Below are 13363 nucleotides of genomic sequence, written 5' to 3'. Positions count from 1 at the left end.
ATCCATGTCTTTATATACCTTGCTTTGTGCACTGGTCCAAATGAGGGGATTATGGAGTGGGGGGAGGGGGATTATGGTGTCAAAGGGGGGATTATGGAGTGGGGGAGGGGGGATTATGGTGTGAGGTTGTTGTTTTTTTTTCAGGGGTTGGGCTTGGCCCCTTAGTTCCAGTGAAGGGAACTCTTAAGGCATCAGCATACCAAGACATTTTGGACCATTTCATGATCCCAACTTTGTGGGAACAGTTTGGGGACGGCCCCTTCCTGTTCCAACATGACTGCTCACCAGTGCACAAAGCAAGGCCCATAAAGACTTAGATGAGTGAGTTTGGGGTGGAGGAATTTGACTGGCCTGCACAGAGTGCTGACATCAAACCCATAGAACTCCTTTGGGATGAATTAGAGCGGAGACTGCGAGCCAGGCCTTCTCGTCCAACATCAGTGCCTGACCTCACAAATGCTCTTCTGGAAGAATGGTCAAACATTCCCATAGACACCCTCCTAAACCTTGTGGACGGCCTTCCCAGAAGAGGTGAAGCTGTTATAGCCGCAAAGGGCCAACTCAATACTGAACCCTCCGGACTAAGACTGGGATGCCATTAAAGGTCATGTGCGTGTAAAGGCAGGTGTCCCAATACTTTTGACAAGATAGCACAACAATCGCTATATGGGGGCAGCATGGCACACATCTGGAGCGCTCTGTCACATTAGCTCAGCTCTTGTTAGGACGTGGGCTGCTCAGGCCATGGAGCCTCCAATGCCGGATCCGTCTGCGACTCTCCACTCTCCGAATCCTATGAACGATTGTCCAATCAGCTGCAGAGAATCTCCGTGACATTAGAGACCTCAATACTCCAAAAACGTATTATTATTTTTTTTTTTTTTAGTAAAATATTTCTATTTATTGAACTTGTGAGACGTTGAAGACGTGAAGTTGAATGTCTGCGGAGTTTTCCTCCGATGAATCAAATAAAGAGAATCCTCACATTGGGGGGCGTTTGTGATTCATAAAGTTACAGAAAAATCTGAATCCAAATCTCCCATCCCCCAAAAAAACCTTCACCCCCCGACTGGAGGACATCGACTTGGCTTCCTGGCCTATGCAGGTCCGGCGTGTCCGGCCTCGGCGGCCTCACCAAGGAGCCCATTTCATGTTCTGCAGTCGGTTCGAATTGAAGGCTTCGCTTTTTCCACATTTTGTTATGTTGCGGCCTTATTCCAAAAATGACTAAATTCATCATTTTCCTCAAAATTCTACAAACCATCCCCCATAATGACAACGTGAGAGAAGTTTGTTTGAAATCTTTGTAAATTTAGGAAAAAATCTCACGTACACAAGTATCAGACTCCTCCCACGTACACAAGTATCGGACTCCTCCCACCTACACAAGTATCGGACTCCTCCCACGTACACAAGTATCACAGGCTCCTCCCACATCCATAAGTATCACAGGCTCCTCCCATGTACACAAGTATCACAGACTCCTCCCACGTCCATAAGTATCACAGGCTCTTCCCACGTCCATAAGTATCACAGGCTCCTCCCACGTACACAAGTATCACAGGCTCCTCCCAGGTACACAAGTATCACAGGCTCCTCCCAGGTACACAAGTATCACAGGCTCCTCCCATGTACACAAGTATCACAGGCTCCTCCCACGTCCATAAGTATCACAGGCTCCTCCCACGTACACAAGTATCACAGGCTCCTCCCACGTACACAAGTATCACAGGCTCCTCCCAGGTACACAAGTATCACAGGCTCCTCCCAGGTACACAAGTATCACAGGCTCCTCCCATGTACACAAGTATCACAGGCTCCTCCCATGTACACAAGTATCACAGGCTCCTCCCACGTCCATAAGTATCACAGGCTCCTCCCACGTACACAAGTATCACAGGCTCCTCCCACGTACACAAGTATCACAGGCTCCTCCCAGGTACACAAGTATCACAGGCTCCTCCCATGTACACAAGTATCACAGGCTCCTCCCATGTACATAAGTATCAGACTCCTCCCACGTACACAAGTATCAGACTCCTCCCACGTACACAAGTATCGGACTCCTCCCACGTACACAAGTATCAGACTCCTCCCACGTACACAAGTATCACAGGCTCCTCCCACATCCATAAGTATCACAGGCTCCTCCCACGTACACAAGTATCACATACTCCTCCCACGTCCATAAGTATCACAGGCTCCTCCCACGTCCATAAGTATCACAGGCTCCTCCCACGTACACAAGTATCACAGGCTCCTCCCAGGTACACAAGTATCACAGGCTCCTCCCATGTACACAAGTATCACAGGCTCCTCCCATGTGCATAAGTATCACAGGCTCCTCCCATGTGCATAAGTATCACAGGCTCCTCCCATGTGCATAAGTATCACAGGCTCCTCCCATGTGCACAAGTATCACAGGCTCCTACCACGTGCACAAGTATCACAGGCTCCTCCCACGTACACAAGTATCAGAGGCTCCTCCCACGTACACAAGTATCACAGGCTCCTCCCATGTGCACAAGTATCACAGGCTCCTCCCACGTACACAAGTATCAGAGGCTCCTCCCACGTACACAAGTATCAGAGGCTCCTCCCAGGTACACAAGTATCACAGGCTCCTCCCAGGTACACAAGTATCACAGGCTCCTCCCACGTGCACAAGTATCACAGGCTCCTCCCACGTGCACAAGTATCACAGGCTCCTCCCACGTGCACAAGTATCACAGGCTCCTACCACGTACACAAGTATCAGAGGCTCCTCCCACGTACACAAGTATCAGAGGCTCCTCCCATGTACACAAGTATCAGAGGCTCCTCCCACGTGCACAAGTATCACAGGCTCCTACCACGTGCACAAGTATCAGAGGCTCCTCCCACATACACAAGTATCAGAGGCTCCTCCCACGTACACAAGTATCAGAGGCTCCTCCCAGGTACACAAGTATCAGAGGCTCCTCCCACGTACACAAGTATCAGAGGCTCCTCCCACGTACACAAGTATCAGAGGCTCCTCCCAGGTACACAAGTATCAGAGGCTCCTCCCAGGTACACAAGTATCAGAGGCTCCTCCCACGTACACAAGTATCAGAGGCTCCTCCCAGGTACACAAGTATCAGAGGCTCCTCCCACGTACACAAGTATCAGAGGCTCCTCCCACGTACACAAGTATCAGAGGCTCCTCCCACGTACACAAGTATCAGAGGCTCCTCCCAGGTACACAAGTATCAGAGGCTCCTCCCAGGTACACAAGTATCACAGGCTCCTCCCATGTAAATAAGTATCACAGGCTCCTACCGTGTACATGGGAGGAAATAATTGAATCCATTTTGGAATAAAGCTGTAACATAACAAAATGTGAAGAAAGTGAAGCTCTGTGAATACTTCCTGGATGCTCTGTATTCCATGCTGTTCATAATCACTCATCACTAGGAGATTCCCTTTCTGTATTCTGCAAAAGTCCTGGTTGATCCCGCTGCTCTCTATCCCCCCCTTCTGTCCATGTCCCCAATGCAGCTAGGGATTTTGCAGAGCAGTGGTGGCAGCTCTGCACATGCTCAGTTTTCAGTGAGTTTCTCTGCTGAGCATTTCCTTCCTATCACATCTGAGCAGCCCATGTGACTATAGAGTCACACATGTGGGCGTATACACAATGACAGGCCACTCCCTCCCTCCCTCCTCCTCCTGCCATAGAGTCAGCACACCACGAGTTGTCATTGCTAGTTAGGACTTTCTCATCCAGCTCATCCGTGGGACCTTCACGTCAGTAGACGTTGGTTTTGGATCTGTTGTGATTGGCTTAAAATGTGTAAATTTTCAGGTTTACAATTCTGTATCTGACATCATTATAAGCGGACCCCGGTGGTCACAGCAGAGGAACCATCCACCCTGCAGACAGGTGGAGCCCCCTGCTGGGTGAGATCAGCTTCTCCACAACCTATTTCAGTGCCACCGTTCCCTTCCCGAGAGGCAAAGCATGAAGACTCCGAGACTTTACCTGAGTCTTTCTGTAAACGCCTACAAAGAGGAAGCCAATCGGCAATCACCCAAGCATATCTGACTGCAACAAACAAACCTTTTGATTGGTTACAATGACTTTTCGGGACACGCCCCCATGATTCTCGTGTTTCTCCAGTGGCTCGGCCGTAGAAGTCAGTTTTATGGTCCTAGACTGGTTTGGAGGTGGTCTTTGCAGTTATGTGGTGTGGATAATGGGGGAGATTTACTAAAAACGGGAGCACTCCGAATCTGGTGCAGCTGCGCACGGCGGCCAATCGGCTTCTACAGTGAGGGGGAAAAAAAAGTATTTGATTGGCTGCTGATTTTGTACGTTCGCCAACTGACAAACGATCAGATTTCATGGTCGGAGAGAGGCGGAATAATAACAAAAATATCACAAAAAAAAAGATTTAAAAAAAATTATAAATTGATTTGCATTTTAATGAGTGAAATAAGTATGTGAACCCTTCACAGAACTTGACTTTGTAGTCGGTGGAGAAACCCTTCTTGGTGATCACAGAGGTCAGATGTTTCCACCAGGTTTGTCTTCCAAATCATGAAGGTTTCCAGGCTGACGTTTGGTGACTCCAACCTTCAGCTCCCTCCACAGATTTTCCATGGGATTAGGAGGTCTGGAGACCGGCTAGGCCACTCCGGGACCTTCATGTGCTTCTTCTTGAGACACTCCTTTGTTGTCTTGGCCTTGTGTTTTGAGTCATTTTCATGCTGGCTGAGGGAAGGAGGTTCCCACCCAAGATTTCACGGTACATGGCCCCGTCCATCGTCCCATTTGATGCGGTAAAGTTGTCCTGTGCCCTTAGCAAAACCTCCCCCCAAAAAAAAAACAACCCCCAAAGCATAATGTTTCCACTTCCATGTATGACGGTGGGGGATGGTGTTCTTGGGGTCCTCTTCCTCCATTCCTCTTCCTCCAAACACGACGAGTTGAGTGATATTGAGAAAGCACGAACTTTACGTGTGAAACGCGTCAACCTACCTTTTCCCTCCCCCCTGCCTGATCAGTTGTGGTTGTTTTTTATGGACTTTGTTCTACAATAAAGCCGTTTTTATGCAAGTATTGAGTGTACAGCCACCCAATAATTGCTATATGACGAGTTGAGTTGACGCCAAAGAGCTGGATTTTGGCCTCATCTGACCACAGACGGACCTGTACATGTGTTTTCTTCAGCAGGGAAGCCTTGCGGGGGCTGCAGGATTTCAGTCCCTCACGGTGTAGTGTGTTACCGATTGTTCTCTTGGTGACTATGGTCCCAGCTGAGATCATGGAGAAGATTCTCCCGTGTAGTTCTGGGCGGATTCCTCACCGTTCTCCTGATCATTGATCCTCCACGAGGTGAGATCTTCCATATGGAGCCCCAGACCAAGACAACAGACCGAGAGCCCAGAACGAGGGAGACGGTTATTTTGTGTTTCTTCCATTTGGGAATAATAATCGCACCAACTGTTGTCACCTCTCACCAAGCTGCTTGGCGATGGTCTTGTAGCTCATTCCAGCCTTGTGTAGGTCTACAGCTGGGGTCTCAAACTGGTGGCCCTCCAGCTGTTGTGAAAAACTACAAGTCCCATGAGGCATTGCAAGGCTGACAGTTACAAGCATAACTCCCACTGTTAGAGGGATGATGGGACTTGTAGTTTTGGAACAGCTGGAGGGCCACCAGTTTGAGACCCCCTGGTCTACAGTCTTGCCCCCGACATCCTTGGACAGCTCTTTGGTCTTGGCCATGGTGGAGAGATTGGAATCTGATTGATTCTGTGGACAGGTGTCTTTTATACAGGTAACAAGCTGAGATTAGGAGCACTCCCTTTAAGAGAGTTCTCCTAATCTCAGCTTTTTACCTGTATAGAAGACACCTGGGAGCCAGAAACCTCACTGATTGGTAGGAGATAAAATTCTTCTTTCACTCATTAAAATGCAAATCAATGTATAACTTTTTTGAAATGTGTTTTTCTGGATATTTTTGTTGTTATTCTCTCTCTGTTATAATAAACCGACCAATAAAATTACAGACCGATCGTTTCTTTGTCAGTGGGGCAAACATACAAAATCAGCAGCCGATAAAATACTTTTCTTGATCATACATCACGGGACACAGGAGCTTCATTACATAGTGGGTTATATAGGCACCTCTGGTGATTGGACACTGGTTGACCCTAATTAAGGAGAATTCCTCCCCTATATAACCCCTCCCATCTGGGAGGCACCTCAGTTTTTTCGCCAGTGTCTGGGTGATGGTCACGTAAAACTTTAGCTCTATGCAGGTCCCTGCGAGGGCCGAAGGGCTACATCAAACCGGATCCATACCTCGGGCCGATATTTGACTCCCAAGATGGTATGGTACCCGGGCCTCGTCTGCCGAAGAAGCGAGGTTTTGCCTATAAGTCCTCTCCATTGGAAGACTGGGCTCTGGGAAAACCAGACTTGGTGTACTGTTTATACAGAGCGCACGAAAGTTTCTGGCAGAGCTTTTTACATGGCCCAGGTGGGAGGTTCTTTTCGTAAGAGCCCCAGATATACCTGAAGGTTGGCTAACAATACCCGCCATGATGGGTGAAGGCTGGAATTGGTCTGGTTCAGCAATTCCTGCGGCGGGGACAGGTAAGGGAAGTCATCCTGTATATTTAAATATATGAATGGATTTCTTCATTGTGAGTAGTTGTATGTCTTACCTGGTTTCCACCACTAGAGGGAGTAAGAGCAGCCTGATGCATACTTACATGCCTTTCAATACACACGCTCAGTGAAAGCCTGGTTTCTTCAGCTACTCACGTCTCCATTGCAGTCCCTGCCACAGATGAAGGTAAACAGGGGTCCCACGCAGTTCAGGGGTCCCACGCTGCTCCGTTTTGGGTTCTCCTCCCCCCCCGGATTCCGCGGTCCACGTGCGCGGGCGCGTGCACGCGCGCCGGGCGCGCTCCCGGCCTTATGGAGGAGGGGGGGTGTGGTTGCGAGCCGTGCACGTCAGTGTGCACGGCGCTGTACTGCGCAGGCGCCAGGCGGCAGTTTTAAAAGCCCAGAGCGTCAGGGGACTGTAACTGGAGACACAGGAGCTGTGGGCTGTAAGCATCCGTGGGGATTGGATCCAGGCAAACCTTAAGACACCTACTCAGCTTCAGGTTGTGCAGTTTAAGCATATATTTATTTATTGTGAGACTTTAAGCGCAACAGTGATCGCACTTGTACTAGTACCTCTGCTTTGTAGCTTAGTACTATGTCTCCTCGTAAGAGGGTCTCAGGGGGAGGTAATAAGAGCACTGGCAAGTCACCGCCTAGGTCCAGGGGTTCCAAAAGTGCCTGTAAATTACCATCCCCCTCTGCAAGACTGGAGCCAGCCTCTCAAGACGAGTCAGTGCAGCTGTCAGGCTTTGCAGCCTCTCCTAATGTCGCAGCCCCGGTCTATGTCACTGAGGACTCCCTTAGGGCTACATTGGAGGGTTTTGAAGGGAGAATCATGAATTTTATTTCTGCTTCCCTAAAAGATAGCAGGAAAAGGGGTAGATCCCCTCCCTCTGCTGAAATCCCTCTCTCGGATAGTTCTTCTGAAAATGAGGAGGGATCCCTATCTTTGGATAGGGATCATGAGCAGTCGGATCAGTCAGAGGATGAGGAGTCAGTCCCCTCCTCCCAGGCACTCAGAAAGCAGGTGCAGTATTACACTGAATTGGTGCGTACCACGTTCAGAATGCCTGCTGCTGAAGTCGCTACGTCCTCTGTCTCTTCCCTGGGAGTCAGGAAAGCCCCACAGACTGCTTGTTCCTTCCCAATTCATCCTTTAATGGCTAACTTGATGTATGAGGATTGGGGACATCCCGATAAACTGTTTACTCCTCCCAAGAGGTTTTCCATGCATTATCCTGTGGAGGAAAGTTTCACCAAGAAGTGGGGGGTCCCATCTGTCGATGCGGCTGTTTCTTGTCTGAATAAAAACCTAACTTGTCCTTTGGATAATGCGCAGGTATTCAAGGATCCAGCTGACAAAAGGCTGGAAACCTTATTAAAAACCTCCTTTTCCATGGCTGGCGCTGTGGTGCAGCCTACAGTCGCAGCCGTGGGGTTGTGTCAGTTCCTCAAGGAACAGGTTAAACAGATGTTTGGACTCCTTCCCAGTGAGGAAGTAGAGAAATATGCAGAATTGCCTCACATCTTGTGTTTCATAATTGATGCGATTTTGGATTCTGTCCAACAAGCATCGCGTTTGTCCCTCATGTTGGTACACATGCGTAGGGCTCTATGGCTAAAGAATTGGGCAGCTGAGCTGTCATGCAAAAAGCATTTGACTGGGTTCCCGTTTAAAGGGGAGCGTTTGTTTGGGGAAGAATTAGATAAATTCGTCCAAAATATTTCAGGAGGTAAGTCTACTCTCCTTCCAGTCAAAAAGAGCAAGCGTCCTTCATTCAGGCGTGCTCTCTCTCCCGAAGCATCAAGCTCTAAACAGTGGCGACGGCCTTCTCAGCCCTCCTCTACTAGAAAGGCTCAAGGCCGAGCCCAGGGGCAGGAAAAGACTTGGGGGCGAAAGCCTGCCAAGCAGAGCCCCAAAACCTCCTTGTGAAGGGGCGCCCCCGCTCGGCAGAGTGGGGGGAAGGCTCCTGCAGTTTGCAGGCGCCTGGCGGGAAGAGATTCAGGACAAGTGGGTGATCTCTTCAGTATCTCTGGGCTACAAGCTAGAGTTTCAGGAGATTCCACCTTCTCGTTTCCTAAGGTCAAGGATCCCCAGGGATCCAGTAAAGCAAAAACCGCTATTCCTGGCCTTAGATCAATTACTATCCCAGGGTGTGAGAGTAGAAGTGAGCCCGAAAGATCAGGGTTCAGGGTTTTATTCAAATCTCTTCACCGTTCCAAAACCAAATGGAAGTGTCAGACCTATCCTGGATCTGAAAGACCTAAACCGGTTTTTACACATCCAGACCTTCCGGATGCAGTCAATCCGCACTGTGGTCTCCTCCCTGCAAGGGGGAGAGTTCATGGCATCAATAGATATCAAAGATGCATATCTCCATGTGCCAATTTTTCCCGCACAACCAGAAATTTCTAAGGTTCGCGGTAGAGCAGCGCCATTTTCAATTTGTGGCCTTGCCGTTCGGGCATACTACAGCCCCTCGAGTCTTCACAAAGATTCTGGACCCTCTCTTAGCAATCTTAAGAGTTCAGGGTATAGCCGTCATGGCTTATCTAGACGACTTGCTTCTCGTGGAGAGAACTGCAGCGTTCCTAAGTCGCAGCGTCACCAAAACGCTAGAACATCTAGAACGCCTAGGTTGGATTATAAACCTAGAAAAGTCGTCCCTACAACCGACTACCAGGTTTGAATACCTGGGTATGATCATCGACACCGCTCAAGGCAGGGTGTTTCTGCCAAGGCTAAAGGCCTTGGCCATTGGAGATCTGGTGCGCCTGATTCTGGGCAGAAGATCTTCCTCCATTCGGTTGTGCATGAGACTATTGGGAAAGATGGTCGCCTCCTTCGAGGCCGTCCCATTCGCCCAGTTCCACTCAAGGCCTCTGCAAGGATGCATCCTTGCGGCTTGGAACAGGAAGCCCCAATCCCTGGATCTTCCTATGCGTTTATCCCCAGGGACACGCAAAAGTCTTGTCTGGTGGTTACAAACCAGGAATTTGCTGAAAGGCAAAACTTTTCTTCCTCTCTCATGGAAGATTATCACAACAGATGCCAGCCTGACAGGCTGGGGAGCTGTATTGGAGGGAACGTGCTCGCAGGGGAAATGGTCTGCGACCGAAAGTCTACTGCCCATAAATATCTTGGAGATTCGGGCAGTTTACATGGCACTCATAGAGTGGTCTTACAGACTGCGAGGTTTCCCGGTTCGGGTTCAGTCCGACAATGCCACCGCAGTGGCTTATATCAATCACCAGGGCGGTACCAGAAGTCTGGTGGCCCAAAAGGAGGTGAATCGCATACTTGTCTGGGCAGAAAAGCATGTTCCGTGTCTTTCTGCAGTCTTCATCCCAGGAGTGGAGAATTGGTAGGCGGATTATCTCAGCCGCCAGCAGTTGTGCCCAGGCGAATGGGCTCTGCACCCCGACGTGTTTCAGAACATATGTCACAAGTGGGGCACTCCAGACGTAGATCTGTTTGCATCCAGGTTCAACAGGAAACTGGACAAGTTTGTGTCAAGGAGAAGAGATGCACTTGCTCAGGGGTCAGATGCTCTGACGGTTCCCTGGGATCAGTACAATCTGATCTATGCCTTCCCCCCGAGCCCGCTGTTATCGAGGTTCTTGGGAAGGGTCAAGAGGGAGACGAAGTCGGTCCTTTTGGTGGCCTCGGCTTGGCCCAGGCGATCATGGTTTGCAGAAATCATGAAGTTGGCAGTAGGCAGGCCATGGACCCTCCCTCTCCGGCCAGATCTGCTCTCACAGGGTCCAATCTACCATTCTGCTTTACGCAGTCTGAATTTGACGGTTTGGCTGCTGAGACCCACATTCTGAGAGACCGTGGCCTTTCGGGGCCAGTCCTTTCTACTCTGGTCAATGCCAGAAAGCCGGCCTCCAGGCGTATTTATTACAAAATCTGGAGGACATATGTTTCCTGGTGTGAACTCAGGAGGTGGCATCCTAGAAAGTATGTCATTAACAGAATCTTGGCCTTTCTCCAGTCAGGCCTAGAAATGAATTTGGCCATAAGCACTATTAAAGTGCAGATTTCGGCCCTGTCGGTATTTTTTCAAAAACCGCTTGCATCACATTCCCTGGTACGGGCTTTTATCCAGGGGGCTATGCGGACAAAACCGCCAGTTAAACCTCCAGTATGCCCATGGGATCTGAATTTGGTTCTCTCGGCCTTACAGGGGCAACCATTTGAACCTCTGCATCTAGCTTCTTTAGCTCTCCTGACTAAAAAGCTGATCTTCTTAGTAGCCATATCCACGGCTAGAAGAGTATCAGAGTTGGCAGCTCTTTTCAGTAAGGAGCCGTATTTAATTATCCATAAGGACCGGGTGGTCATGCGTCCCAACAGGTCCTTTCTACCTAAGGTGGTTTCGGGTTTCCATCTGAATCAGGATATAATCCTACCATCCTTTTTTCCGGACCCTCAGTCCACAGAGGAAGAGTCTTTTCACACTTTGGATGTGGTTAGAGCAATCAGTGTTTATCTTCAAGCAACTTCTGAGATAAGGAAAACTGATTGCTTATTTATTCTGCCGGAAGGCCCCAGAAAGGGTCAGGCAGTGTCAAAGTCCACTCTCTCAAGGTGGATCAGACAAGTTATTTCTCAGGCCTATGGCTTAAAGGGGAAGATTCCTCCTTTTCAGGTGAAAGCGCACTCTACTAGGGCTGTCAGTGCTTCTTGGGCAGTGCATCACCAGGCCTCCCTGGCTCAGATCTGTAAGGCTGCGACTTGGTCATCAGTCCACACATTCACCAGATTCTATCAGGTGGATGTCAGAGGGCAAGAGGATATCGCCTTCGGGCGCAGTGTACTGCAGGCTGCAGTTTAGGTCCTCAGGTCCCTGGCGGTCTATGTTTATGATCTGTGTCTCCCTCCCCTCAACCTGAGCATTGCTATGGGACATCCCACTATGTAATGAAGCTCCTGTGTCCCGTGATGTATGATCAAGAAAATTGGATTTTTATTTACAGCTTACCTGTAAAATCCTTTTCTTGGGAGTACATCACGGGACACAGGGCTCCCGCCCCTCTTGGGTTTTACGTGGTTTCTTATTGCTTTGCTACAAAACTGAGGTGCCTCCCAGATGGGAGGGGTTATATAGGGGAGGAATTCTCCTTAATTAGGGTCAATCAGTGTCCAATCACCAGAGGTGCCTATATAACCCACTATGTAATGAAGCTCCTGTGTCCCGTGATGTACTCTCAAGAAAAGGATTTTACAGGTAAGCTGTATATAAAAATCCCATTTTTTCCCCTCGATGTAAACTTCAGCTTGTACAATGAAACTTTGACAAAAAAAATAAACTCGAAGCTGATTGGTTCCTATACAGAACTGCACCAGATTCTGAGTGCTCCAGTTTTAGTAAATCAACCCCTAAAACTAAGTATAGAAAGGATATCAACGTGGTAGATGTCCCCAGACAAATGACGGGCATCTCATCTTCAAGGTTATGTGCCTCAAGAAACCATTGGTGGTCCCCCATTGTCAGAGATCTCGCTAAAGAAACCATTGGTGGTCCCCAATTGTCAGAGATCTCGCTAAAGAAACCATTGGTGGTCCCCAATTCTCGTAGATTTCCCACAAGAAACCATTGGTGGTCCCCAATTGTCAGAGATCTCGCTAAAGAAACCATTGGTGGTCCCCAATTCTCATAGATTTCCCACAAGAAACCATTGGTGGTCCCCAATTGTCAGAGATCTCGCTAAAGAAACCATTGGTGGTCCCCAATTCTCGTAGATTTCCCACAAGAAACCATTGGTGGTCCCCAATTGTCAGAGATCTCGCTAAAGAAACCATTGGTGGTCCCCAATTGTCAGAGATCTCGCTAAAGAAACCATTGGTGGTCCCCAATTGTCAGAGATCTCGCTAAAGAAACCATTGGTGGTCCCCAATTGTCAGAGATCTCCCTAAAGAAACCATTGGTGGTCCCCAATTGTGAGATTTCCCTCAATAAACCATTGTCAGAGATCTCCCTAAAGAAACCATTGGTGGTCCCCAATTCTCATAGATTTCCCACAAGAAACCATTGGTGGTCCCCAATTGTCAGATTTTCCTCAAGAAACCATTGGTGGCCCCCAATTGTCAGAGATCTCCGTAAAGAAACCATTGGTGGTTCCCAATTCTCAGAGATTTCCCACAAGAAACCATTGGTGGCCCCAAATTGTCAGAGCTCTCCCTAAAGAAATCATTGGTGGCCCCCAATTGTCAGAGATCTCTCTAAAGAAACCATTGGTGGTTCCCAATTCTCATAGATTTCCCACAAGAAACCATTGGTGGCCCCCAATTGTCAGATTTTCCTCAAGAAACCATTGGTGGCCCCCAATTGTCAGAGATCTCCCTAAAGAAACCATTGGTGGCCCCCAATTGTCAGAGATCTCCCTAAAGAAACCATTGGTGGTTCCCAATTCTCAGAGATTTCCCACAAGAAACCATTGGTGGTCCCCAATTGTCAGATTTCCCTCAATAAAACATTGGTGGTCCCCCACTATCAAGAGATCTCCTTAAAGAAACCATTGGTGGTTCCCAATTGTCAGAGATTTCCCACAATAAACCATTGGTGGCCCCCAAATGTCAGAGATCTCCCTAAGGAAACCATTGGTGGTCCGCAATTGTCAGAGATCTCCCTAAAGAAACCATTGGTGGTCCCCAATTCTTATAGATTTCCCACACAAAACCATTGGTGGTCCCCAATTGTCAGATTTCCCTCAATAAAC

The 13363-nt window shown here is 48.7% G+C and overlaps 2 protein-coding genes across 2 annotated transcripts in view; both read left to right on the top strand.

Annotated features, from left to right (window-relative positions):
* Positions 1-13363, top strand: part of LOC143960006 (uncharacterized) — a 269947-nt gene that overhangs the window by 179607 nt on the left and 76977 nt on the right. The gene's annotated exons all lie outside the window — the stretch shown is intronic.
* Positions 1-13363, top strand: part of LOC143959992 (uncharacterized) — a 67226-nt gene that overhangs the window by 14470 nt on the left and 39393 nt on the right. The gene's annotated exons all lie outside the window — the stretch shown is intronic.

Source organism: Lithobates pipiens, unplaced genomic scaffold (genome assembly GCF_037356315.1).
Source record: "Lithobates pipiens isolate NorthernLeopardFrog02 unplaced genomic scaffold, aLitPip1_a1.2 Scaffold_79, whole genome shotgun sequence".
NCBI lineage: Eukaryota > Metazoa > Chordata > Amphibia > Anura > Ranidae > Lithobates > Lithobates pipiens.
Note: the sequence above shows the minus strand (reverse complement) of the source record. Positions and strands in the feature narration are given on the sequence as shown.